At 43.4% G+C, this 13,339-nt stretch overlaps 1 pseudogene across 1 annotated transcript; it reads right to left on the reverse strand.

The window, feature by feature from the left end:
• Positions 1 to 275: 275 nt before the first annotated feature.
• LOC307096729 (small ribosomal subunit protein uS5-like) lies at positions 276 to 5,828 on the reverse strand (annotated as a pseudogene). The gene is made up of 3 exons: positions 5,745 to 5,828; positions 865 to 1,268; positions 276 to 604 (listed from the first exon to the last, which is right to left on the reverse strand). The product of its transcript is annotated as a small ribosomal subunit protein uS5-like (transcript).
• Between the last annotated feature and the right edge of the window lie 7,511 nt (positions 5,829 to 13,339).

Raw genomic sequence — 13,339 nt, forward strand, 5'->3', positions numbered from 1 at the left:
GAAAGAGTGAGAGGGAGGGAGAGAGAGGTGAAACATCGATGTGAAGAGAGATACATCGATTTGTTTCTCCCACATGCGCCCAGACCAGGACTGGGGAATGAACCTGCAACCCAGGTACATGCCCTTCACTGGAAATCGAACCAGTGACATTTCATTGCGAGGGCAGACACTCTACCATTGAGTTACACTGGCCAGGGCCAATTACTGTTTTTTTGTTTGTTTGTTTTTGTTTTTTTAAATACAGGCCTAACTCACTTTATTCTTCTTGTATAAACTTATGTGGTGGCCACAGCTGGAGCTTGGGTCTTGTGCAGAGATACTCTCGTGTGGGTCTTCACAAAGTGGACAGTGAACTCCTGATAGAGACTTGGTGAATGCAGTCTCTTTCCAGAGCTCGGGTGTGAGATAGTTGTAGGTCTTAGAGATGGCATCAAAGGTGGCCTTGGCGAAGTTGCCCAGAGTGGCAGTGCAACCCCTGGCCGAGGTGTAGCAGTCATCTTTACCAGCCATCATCAGCGATACCAGCCATCAGCAGCAGCTTGTTGAGCACAAGGTATGAGATGATGCCAGGGCCCTTGGGGATGGGGATGGGGAGGGGGATGGGGATGGGGATGGGGATGGGGATGGGGATGGGGATGGGGATGGAGATAGGGATGGGGATGGGGATGGGGATTGGGGATGGGAATGGGGATGGGGATGGGGATGGGGATGGGGATGGGGATGGGAATGGGGATGGAGATGGAGATAGGGATGGGGATGGGGATGGGGATTGGGGATGGGGATGGGAATGGGGATGGGGATGGGGATGGGGATGGGGATGGGGATGGGGATGGGGGTGGGGATGGCGATGCGGTGCATGGACACAGAGCCACAGTGGCTGTTCACCTTGTAAGGGATGGTGTGGGGCTTGCTGATGTTTCCCCAGTAGCCTCGTGCACAGCGACAATAGAGAGCTTGACCAGGATGATGGCCCCATGGATAGCAGTGGCTACTCCCTTTGAACACTTAACACCCAGACCAACATGTCCATTGTAGTCTGCAATGGTGACAAAGGCCTTGAACCAGGTTCTCTGGCCAGCGTGGGCCTGCTTTTGCATGGGCATAATCTTTAAAACCTCCACCTTGAGGGATGTTCCCAAGTAAAAAGTCAATAATCTCAGATTTCTTGATGGGCAGGGAGAAGAGACAGTCTACTCCAGGGACTTGAAATTCTTATCCTTGACTAGGTGGCCCAGCTTGGTGGCAACGATCTAATCCTTGTCCTCAGCCTTGTCTCCAAGAGCTCTGCAGCCTCAGCTGCTCCCAGACCTCAGCCCTACCTAACCCAGATGCCCCTGCAAATCCTCCCCAGAAGCTGCTGCAGCCTCCTAATCCAGGGCCTCCAGCAGCACCCGCATCATATGGTATTTGGTGTTTCCTTGGAAAAGAAGTACGATTACTGTGTTATCAGAATGTTTTCCTGAATTGAAAGTTACTGTGAAAATAGAGCTATTGTGAGTATACTATTACTATTGTTAGATTAGGCAGCTGGATACATATGAGCTGGGAAAGGCAGTTGGGGCTTGGAGGGAGTATGTATAAGTCATGACAAACTGAAAACAGGCAATGAAGTTGGCAGACCCCTTTGTGAGCAGGAACGATTCAGAGCCCCTCCAGGATGTGGGCTAAACGGTGGCACAGCACTTAGGTGAAAGAGCCTTATGTAAAGATACATTTTTTTGAGACATGAGGGAGGGGGTGACTTACTTCTTGCCTAGGGGCATTCTAGCTTAGGGATATAAATCCTCTAAACTCCCAAATATCGGGGCATTCAGTTCTGTCTCAGCCAGCTGAGCTACCCACTCAGGTCCTAACTGAGTTTATTTCTTTCCTACAAAAAGTCCTTGCCTGCTTGTGCTGCCACTTGTTGTCTCTTGTTTGAATTTATTCCTACAAGCAAGACTAGAACTAGGGGTGCAGAGTACTGTCTCTGGCCAGAGACCCCCTTGACCACCACTGACACTATTACTCATAGTATTACTATTTTGAGTATTGTGTATTACAGGTATAATTTGTGCATATAAAAGATTATATATATAGAAATATAGATATATAGGTATCCTATCTAATAAAGAGGGAATATGCTAATTGACCATCACTCTGTCACAAAGATGGCTGCACCCACAGCTGAAGCCAAGTTCCCATAAGGAGCCTTAACGAGCAATCAGCAGGGACCTGAGGCTACACCCTCCCCTGCCCCCGTAGGGCTTGACAGGGGACCTCAGGCCACGCCCCCCACCTAGCAGGGCTTGACAGGGTACCTCAGGCTGTGCCCCCCCCACCCCGGCATCAGGCTGGGGGACCTCAGGCCATGCGCCCCACCCCAGCACCAGGCCAGGGGACCTGAGGCCATGCCCCCCACCCAGTGGGGCTTGGTGGGGGACCTCAAGGTGCGCTTCCCATATTGGTGCTGGGCTAGGAGACCTCAAGGTGCTCCTCCTGCCCCAGTGCCAGGCTGGGGGACCTCAGGCTGCGCCCCCCACCAGGTGGGGCTTGACAGGGGACTTCAGGCCATGCCCCCCACCCAGGCACCAGGCCGAGGGACCTCAGACCGCACCTCCTGCCCAGTGGGGCTTGATGGTGGGCTTGACAGGGGACCTGAGACCTTGCCCTCTAACCCGGCACCAGGCCGGCGGACCTCAGGCCATGACCCTCGCCCCAGTGCCAGGCCAGGGGACCTGAGGCCATGACCCCTGCCTGGCGGGGCTTGATGGGGGACCTCAAGGTGTGCTTCCCGTCCTGGTGCTGGGCTAGGGGCCCTCAGGCTGCTCCCCCCACCCCAGCGCCAGGCCAGGGGACCTCAGGCTGCGCCCCCCATCAGGTGGAGCTTGACAGGGGACTTCAGGCCACGCATCCCACCCAGCGGGTCTTAACGGGGGACCTCAAGGTGCACCCCCAGTGCTGGGTCGGGGGAACTCAGGCTGCGGCCCCTGCCTAGTGGGGCTTGACGGGGGACCTGAGGCTGCACCCACATGCTGGTGGGGCTTGACGGGTGACCTCAAGGCACGCACCCCGCCCCAGTCTAGGCTGGGGGACCTCAGGCCATGCCCCCCGTCCTGGCACCGGGCCAGGGGACCTGAGGCTACGCCCCATGCCCGGTAGGGCTTGACAAGGGTGGAACTGGCCGGGTCTGGATCTAGCCCAATGGGGGCGGGGGCCAGCCGGTTCTGGGTCTCACGCGATTTTGAGGCACATGTGGGGGGGCGGGCACTTGACTCTGGGTCCTGTGGTGCACCCCAGACTCTGACAGGAGGAAGGTTTTCATATACATTTTACTAATTTTCTTTCATCTCTGACACTTCTATTATAGAGAAAGGGCAAATAGCAATATTAAATTATTTCTTCTAATTAATCCCCTTTTAATGTGCACGAATTTCGTGCACTGGGCCACTAGTGTATGTGTGTGTATATATATATCCTATCTAATAACAGACAAATATGCAAATTGACCATACCTCTGACACACCCAAAAGCCACACCCACCATTCAATCAGAGCAAGTATGCAAATTAACCCAAACCAAGATGGCTACAGCCACAGAGAGCAAGGTTTCCTAGGTAACAGAGGAAGCCAAGCTTTCTGCCAGCCATTGCAGGCCTAAGCCTCCACTCAAGCTACAAAGTTTCAATTATAGAAGGTAAACAAATTCAAACAAATGGCGGCAGAATGAAGCTTGAGAGAGCAGGCCAGGGTTGCCGCTGGCAACAGGGGAAGGAAAGCTTTCTGCACACCCTGGCCGGGCCCACCCACTTAAGGGAACAAAGTTTCAATTATAACCCAACACAAATGGCTGCCGGCCTCGGAGGGAGCCCCAGGCTTGGCTCCGCTCCAGGCTACAAAGTTTCAATTGTAGAAGGAAAATAAATTCCAGATACCAGGGCCTCCGCTTGCGTTGCCAGGGGGCGTGGCCGGCCTGCAAACCACCACAGGCCCCTCGCTCAGGCCACCCCACACCCCAAGGGAACCCCCACCTGATCCGGGACACCCTTCAGGGCAAAGCAGCTGGCCCCCACCCCTGTACCAGGCCTCTATCCTATCTAATAAAAGAGTACTATGCAGATTGATCATCACTGCAACACACAATATAGCTGCCCCCATGTGGTCAAAGATCCTGCCCCCATGTGGATACAAGATGGCCACCACAAGATGGCCAGCAGGAGAGGGCAGTTGGGAGGCACCCGGCCTGCAAGGGAGGGCAGTTGAGAAGGACCAGGCCTGCAAGGGAGGGCAGTTGGAGGTGATCAACCCTGCAGGAGAGGGCAGTTAGGGGTAACCAGACCGGCAGAGGAGGGAAGATGGGGTCAAACAGGCTGGCAGCAGAGTGTTTAGGGGGTGATCAGGCTGGCAGGCAGAAGCGGTTAGGGGCAATCAGGAAGGCAGCCAGGCAAGCAGTTGGGAGCCAGCAGTCCTGGATTGTGAGAGGGATGTCCGACTGCCCGTTTAGGCCCGATCCCAATCGGGCCTAAACGGGCAGTCGGACATCCCTCGAGGGGTCCCAGATTGGAGAGGGTATAAGCTGGGCTGAGGGACAACCCCCTTCCGTGCATGAATTTTGTGCATCAGGCCTCTAGTATATATATATATGTATACACACACACACACACACACACACACACACACACACAAACATATATACTGGAGTATAAATCATCATTTTTTCTATCAGAAAAATGTAAATAAAAAATTATAAAATGACAAGAGGTAAATAATCCACTATTTTCCATCTTTTCCCACTTCCTTGTAAAGGAAACATTTTCAACATTCTTATCATGCTTTAATTTTTATTTACATTATCACTTATGAATACATTATCACTTTCTTGTCAAACCTGAATATACTAGAGACCCGGTGCACAAATTTGTGCACAGGTGGGGTCCCTCTGGGTGGCCCGTGGGGATCGGGGCCAAAACCTGTAGTCCAACGCCACCTGCAGCTCCTACCTGCCGCTCATCCTGGCCCCACTGCGCCTGCTGCAGGCTCGTGCCCAATCAGTCCCAATCAAAAGAGGCTTGTGCCACTGCAGCAGCAACACTCAACAGCCGGGAGCCCTGTGTCTGGTGTCCTCCTGAGGGGAGTGGCCTGTGAGATCGGGCTGAAACTGGCTCTCCTACATCCCCTGAGGGGTCCCAGATTGTGAGAGGGCGCAGGCCAGGCCGAGGGACCCCACCAGTGCACGATCGGGGCTGGGGAGGGACCACCCACAGGAGAGTTCCAGGGCATGTCCAGCCCCATCTAGCCCAGTCCTGATAATTGCCAGCTGGGGAGGGACGCAGGAGGTTGGCCAGCTGGGGAAGGACTGCGGGAGGACTCCAGGGTATGTCTAGCTCGTCTTGCTCAGTCCCAATCAGCCAGACCCCAGCAGCAAGCTAACCTACCAGTCGGAGTGTCTGCCCCCTGGTAGTCAGTGCTTGTCATAGCAACTGGTCGACCAGTCAACTGTCTGTCCACTGGTGGTCCATGCACGTCATAGCGAGTGTTGAGCGGCCTTAGTATATCATTAACATATTACACTTTGATTGGTTGAACAGTCAACCGGTCACCAGACAACCAGACACTTAGCATATTAGGCTTTTATTATATAGGATTGGGGTAATTTCAACTACTTACCTCCCCTTGGCAGGTGTGTCAGAGAATGTTTATGTTCTGGAAAATTCGTAGAAAAAGATTCATGGCTGATAATTGCATTCATGTTATAATAGAACTTACCTGGTTAGATAAATACATCACACATGATTTTATGTGTTCATAAATATCAGTGTATCTCTTAAGATGGTGGCGAATGGAGGGCATCGAGAGTGGTATAACTGCATCTGTGTGAACTATACATTATCGGCACTCACAAAAAAAGTAGTAACTCTTCTTAAAAGGCAGAAAAGACCTAGACCTTGACATACTGTTTGATAGAATAGTTCAGCAATTTGTTAGCCTCACATTTTTTACTATTTCTGATTGCATAGTTGGTGGGCAGGCTAAAAGTTGGCAAGATGGGAAAATGAAGCTTTTACAGCTTGTAGGAAAGAGGATTTAATGCTACTCCAAGTAAATGAATAGTTGCTCATATACAGTTTAGGTACCACAAAGAAAGTAATCATTCTGACACTGGCTGGAAGATAGCCTAAACAGGGAAGTTACTCATAGAATCTATTACTCAATATGTTTGGTGATGTATTCTTTTCTCCAAACCAATCATTATTCTTGTAATTATTCCCAGTGCTGTGCAAACTTTCCCTAAAGTCAATCCACTGTGAAACATCATGTTAAATGAATCCCTGGAGTTTAGAGATTTCTCTAGGGGTGCTTACTGGCTCTCTAGAGTTTTAGATGAAAGGGTCTGAAGTAGGCTTTCCACCCCTTTATCATTTCTTTTGGGATAGTGCCTTGAATACTTTCTATGCCCCTCACTCCACTTACCCTGCCCCCTCCCAGTCCAGGCTATATGACAGGATTCACTTTTATCTAGCTCTGTGTGGAAAGTATTAAGCCCAGTAAATATACCATGAATTAAAGTGGTAAGGAGTATCTCACACTTAAAAAAGACTAAATCAACCAAACATCACTTCCTTTAGGTCATAAACATTATCTGTGAATAAAAATAGTATAGAAAATGTACAAATGTGTTTATTTTCTAATTTTAACAAGCAAACTGCATGCCTAATATACGGCAAAGTTATTGAGCTAACAGGTCACAACAACATGTGAAATACATACTTTCTCTTTTGCCTATCCATGCCACTTCAAGAAAGAGTAAAGGTTTCCTAAATATATTTTATTAGAAAGAAGAGCCATGATTATTGTATTGACTAAAAATATTTCCTGACAGATTCTTATGAGAGAATCTAGAACATTTAAAAATTAATCACGTAGCCTGCATGTCAGTATGTTTACTAGGTATAAACAATTTGATTCCTGCAGCAGTGCCAGATAATGATATGAACTGTTTTTCTACAGAGGACACAGATGTACATACGGCACTGAAAGTATATTGCCAGTTGAAAACAGATACACTAAAGAAATTTCTCTGCAGAGCTAGGAGCAGACTCCTACCCAAGGACTTGACCCCAACTCAATTTTCTCCCTAGGAATCTTTAGTTATAATGTTTTTATTTCACAAAGTTACCTTTTTATTTTTTGTAAGCTAAAAGAAAAAAAATAGAGCATAAAATTATGTTAAACAGTTGAGCATGAGTTAAATGGACCAAAGAAAAGAAAAGAATAAAGAAACTAAGCAAATATAAATAAAATACAAGGATGAACAAAATTATCTTACATTATGCACCAAAGACAATCACCCTTGAACTATAGCATACCCTAAGGGATGATAAGCTTTATTAGTCAATAAAGAGTTTTAAATATCTCATTTTCCCCATCATCTTAAGGAGAGACATGTGGGAGTCCCACACACAATTAAGATCGCCTTTGCCAAAACATAATGTGATACAGGCTATGAATTTGATTACCTTTTTGTTTCTGTTTATTTTTTGTTTGGTTGATTTTGTTTTAGCATATTTAATATGTTTAGGATTTGGTCTTTTCTTTTGTTATTGGTTTCTACATTGTGGGTTGAGGATCTTGAAAAACTATGACTAATTCCCTACATTAAGTGGGATTTGTAAAGAAACTCTAGGAAGACTTCTGAATAGCCTCAGACAAATCAGAGTCCAATGTAAGGAAGAATCAATGGCCCCTAATGGAGGAACTAAGTTCCAGGATTCTGGAAGTACAATAGAGTACAATAGAGGTTTTTCTAGTCCTTTGAACTAATCTAAAATGTGTGTGAGGGATTGGATTCTGATTTTACAAACAATGGCACATTGATCTTCCCTAGAATAAGTGTAAGCTCCTAAGGGGGGGAAAAAAGAATAAAACACTATGCAAATAGAAATACAATATTTACGAACTACCAGGGTGAAGAAAATTACCTTACATCATGAACCATTGTACACATGAAACGCAGAACCTGTATAAAGGTAAGTCTGAAGGTTTTATTAATGCATGAAAAAGCACCAGTAAAAAAATGTTAATATATATTTTCCCATAAGTAAAACTTTAAGAAGCAAAATTTATCTTAAAGTAAACTGATCTACATTTAAGTAAATGTTGTATTTCTGTGTGGTTAAACTCCTATATTTCTCTGTTTATTGTCGGAAACTCTTAGGTTAGATAACTTCTGAGAAATATTCATGTTCAGTGCATCCTGGTGTGCTGTTTTGTTTTGTTTGTTTTTTGCTTTTAGAGAGAGTTTAGGAGAGGGGAGAAAGAGAGAGCAATGTTGATGTAAGAAAGGAACATCACTCAGTTGCCTCCAGTATGCACCCCCAACTGGGGACCAAACTGCAACCTGAGCATGTGTCCTGACAGGAAATCGAACCAGTGACCTTTCAGTGCATGGGATGATGTAAGAGCCATGTTTTTAAAAAGCTAATATGTACTGTATTTGTAAAAAGAAAGATGTTCTATATAGTGGGGAAAGTGAGTAAATATAACTTAAATACACAGACTATAATCCTAAACTTGAGACTATCCAGGATAAACTACTGTAATGTCTTGGGAGTGTTTCATTTTATATTCTCTCCTGAAACCATCTCAGTAGCTGGCATATAATTGGGAATCCATACTTGGTTGTTTACTTGCAGTAATAAGATCAACAATAAAATGCTCCTTGTGGTGCCAGAATGTCAGACCAAGGGGCAAATAACAATATTGAGTGATGTGAGGCAATAGCTTTAAAAATACAGTCAACAAAAACTGGAATCTGCATCTGGGATGTCTTTGGGCTGCCTGTGAGTTTCTGCCTCTGGGGTAAGATCTGGGAACCAGAATTTAGTCCTGAGTAGAGTTTTTTAACAACAATAAAAAAAAATTGATGTCCTAATAGTTCTAGGCTGATTTTACAAATGGAGTTATAAAATAGATACATAGTTAATATCATCAGAGAACAAGACTCAACCTGAATTCCTGGCAAGGCTTTAAAGCTGAAACTCACAGCATTGACCTGGGAGCTCATTGCTGCCCACTGCCATGGCTCCCCTCCACAGTGGCAGTGTTGGGGAGAAACACAGATCCCGGGAGAAGCCTGGCAATACTTTTGTTCTCCGTAGTCTTTAATGATGTGAAACTCTCCTACATTTTAGATAATTTTGCCAAACACCTGGATCATGCTTAAGTCTTCTTTACAGAGTTTGATGTCAAAAGTAGTTCAAGACTCTGTCTGATAAATTTCTCTTCACAAATTCACAATATATCAGAATTCAAAAGTATGGAATAAAACCAACTTCCTAGCACTTTTCAAATATGTAACATAGTATTATTCATTATGTGTGATGATGGATATGTGATAGACATTGTGGTGGTCATTTCTTAATGCATACAAATATTGGGTCAATATGTTGTATACCTGAAACAAATATAAGACTATATGTTAATTATATCTCAATTATAAAAACAAAACAAACAAAAACTAAAACCAAAACCAATCTTATAAAAATGGTATGGAAATCAGGTAGCCATTGTCAAAGACATTTTGATGTATGTCTATGTTTGGGCTCACTAGATGAATGAATTTAGGTTTTCTTATCTATAAAATGGAGAACATAACTGTACTTCACAGTGTGGTAAAAATATCAGTGTTCTCATGTAACTATAAGCACACCTCTGGAGGGCCTGTTACAAAATTAGTACTCAATAAATGTTCACTATAAATAATCTCAAGGTAACATGAATTATATGTTCCTTGTAATATTATCCTAATATATAAAAAGCCAGGGGCCGTCACAACAGAAACAACCAGAGGGACGACTGAACACAGGCTGTGTGGGGCAACAAGGCTGGCAGGGGGGTTAATGAGGGATGACCAAACAACTGAACAGCAGGCTGCGTGGGGTGACCAGGCCAGCAGGGGGGGTTGTTGGGGGTGACCAGGCTGGCAGGGGGGCAGTTGGGGGTGACCAGGCTGGCAGGGGGGCAGTTAGGGGTGATCAGGCTGGGGGGGGCAGTGAGGGGTGATCAGGCAGGCAGTAAGGTGAGCAGTTAGGAGCCAGTGGTCCCAGATTGTGAGAGGGATGTCTGACTGCCAGTTTAGGCCTGATCCCGGGAATTGGGCCTAAACCGGCAGTCAGACATCCCCTGAAGGGTCCTGGATTGGTGAGGGTGCAGGCTAGGCTGAGGGGAACCCCCCATGCACAAATTTCATGCACCCAGCCTCTAGTCTATATATATAAAAGCCTAAACAACCATTATGACTGGACCACCAAATGACCAGCTTGTAGCTATGATGCACACTGACCACCAGAGGGCAGATGCTCAACACAGGAGCTGCCCCCTGGTGATCAGTGAGCTACCACAGCCAACCTCCCATGGTGGCCAACCTCCTGTGGTCCCTCCCCCTGGCCAGCCAGTGCTGATTGGCCCCGATCCCACAGTCCCTCCCTCTGGCCGGCCAGTGCTGATTGGCCCTGAACACCAGGCAGGCCAAGGGACCCCACCCGTGCATGAATTTGTGCACCAGGCTTCTAGTATCTTATAATTGAAAATTATATTTTATATTAAAAATGAGAGTTATCATTTATTTAGGTATTGTTCTTATTTTAATAAATAATCTTTCAGTAATGTGAAAGGGAGCAGGCCAAATTACTAGGAAATCAGTTTATTGAATGACTAGCTTGTTGAATACAGATAGTTTTTTTTGAAGGTTTAGTTTATGAACTGAGACTGCCCTACAACTACTTTGCCACAAAGCTTTTGACAGGTATTTGACAAGTTTTCTTCCAGAAAGAGTAACAATTTTACTGAGCTTCTTTAATGACATGTATTATAATGGTGTTAACTGCTGGTTTCTATTGTTTCTGGTAAAGTGAAATTTTTAATATTAAATGAGAAATTATATTGTTTTTTGAATAAAAGATCTATAATTCTTAGGCCAATTTTGTTTCAGGATATTTATCATTTTAGATTGAGTAGTGGGGTTCTTTAAATATATTTAAGTTATTTTTGCTTGCACCCTTTGGTTTTCATTCGTTTTTATTTATCTATTTTTTAAAATGTATCTTTATTGTTGAAAGTATTATTGATGTCCTCCTTTTTCCCTTCTAGCCTACCCCCACCCACTGCCCCAGGCCTTCACCCTTCACCACGCTATTTGTCTGTGTCCATGGGTTATGCATATATGCATATAAATTCTTTGGTTAATATCTTCCCACCCACCAGCACCTCCCCACCTTTCCTCTGAGATTCTTTAGTCTGTTCCATGCTTCTATTTTATTCAGAAATTTATTCTATTCTTTAGATTTTACATATGTGTGAGATCAAGTGATACATATCTTTCTCTGACTGGCTTATTTCACTTAGCAAATGCTCTCCAGGTCTTTGGTTTTCATTTGTCTTTAAATTTTATTTTTGATGAATTAAATATTGCTGTAGAAACTATGTCTTTTATAACTACACATTTTTAGTTTATTTTATTAACCAATTTCACATATGATTTTTTCCAAACTTTTTTTTTGGAATATATTCATACTTATAAAAGAAAACTGAAATAGTTCAATGAATACTTGTATAACTTTTGTTCAAACTCAACAATTTTAAATTTTTCCCACATTTTTTCTCTCGCTCTTTCTTTCTTTCCCCATCTCTAAAAACACACACACACACACACAAAACACACACACACACATACACACAACACACATACACATACACACACAGATACGTTTTTTTATTTTCTGCTCTAAATATTTTCACATATGTCTAAGACTAAGGACACTTTTTATATGTCTTAATACAATTATTATATCTAAATTTAGCAGCAATAAATATTTTATATCTAAGAATTTAACACTGATAAAAAATATAATCTGTCATGTAGTTTATGTTCTAATTAGTTTATTTATCCCCAACTTTTCATACACACACACACTCTCATATTTTAATTTCCTTATCTAGGAGGATAATCAAGAAGCATACATTACATTGGGTTGTGATATGTCATTAATTACCTTCACTTCCTTCCTTCCTTTCTTCCTTCCTCGCTCCCTCCATCCCTCCTTTGCTTCCTTGCTTCCTTTCTTTCTTTATTTTTGTTGCAATACTGACATTTTGAAGATTTAAGGCCATTGATTCATAAAATGTCCTATGTGTCTGATGATTTTTTCTCATTAGAAGCAAACAGTTCAGACATTACATTCAATCCATGACATTTTATAGTACTTCCCATTGCATCACACCAGGAAAAACATCATGTTGTTTGTCCCATTGCTGGTGGTGTTAAGTTTGATAATTTGTTTAAAGTGTTTTCCACCAGAACTTTCCATTATAAAGTTACGTTTTCCTCTTAATCATATGTAAAGCAATGTTTTAAGGCTGTGAAAATATCCTAATGGTTTTAGCAGTCAGTGATGATTCTTGCCTGCATCAATTATTACATTGGTGGTTAAAAAATGGTGACTTTTAAAGTTCTCTTTTTTCCTATACATTTATTAGCAAACATTCTTTTAAAAGCAAGTATATGTCCTCTCTGTTCCTCCTACTTATTTTGATTATCACAGAGAATTAATGGACTTCTACTTTATTCATTTTATTATAATCTATTACTGTCATTAGTGGTATGATCAAATGATCCAATATTTACCTCGGGGATGTCCTTCAAGCTGGATGAAGATGTCCCCATCTTTCTCTGAGATCTTTCTTGCTTTCTGGCAAAAAAACGTTATTCCTAACTCAGCTAATTTTGTAAGGAGTTCTGATTCCTTTTAGTGGTTATAAGAAACCTGATCTGGTTACTATGTGTGCCCATGTCTACTATGGTTATATTGCTTCTAGATGCTTTCAGTGGGCAGACATATAGGGAATATATTTAAGCATAATTTTACATTAATATCTTCAATTCGTATCTAACACCACAAGGTTATTTCTTATTTTTTATTCCATACTTATACAGCTGTTGGTGACAACTCCTGCTACTAGAAAACATAATTACACTTATTTTGCTGTATCTTCCAATTAAACAAAGAGTTTAAGAGTTGCTATACCAATATCATGATCAAAATAAACATGCTAAGTGAGCCTATTATGTATATTACAAAGTCAGTGCATTTCTTTTTTGATCTTAGACTGCAGCTTACTTAGTGATGGTTAGGTTGCTGTGCTCACTAGATTCTGTTTAGTGTTACTTTTAATATTTGTTTTTTCCTTATTATATATTTAATTTTATTTTAGAAATATATAAAACATGTACATGTTTCAAAAATCAAAACTCAAAGTGGTTTCTTAGTGCACCCGTATTCCCAGACCTATTCCTTCTCCCCTTT

The sequence above is a fragment of the Cnephaeus nilssonii genome, assembly GCF_951640355.1.
Source record: "Cnephaeus nilssonii genome assembly, chromosome: 3".
Taxonomy (NCBI): Eukaryota; Metazoa; Chordata; class Mammalia; order Chiroptera; family Vespertilionidae; genus Cnephaeus; species Cnephaeus nilssonii.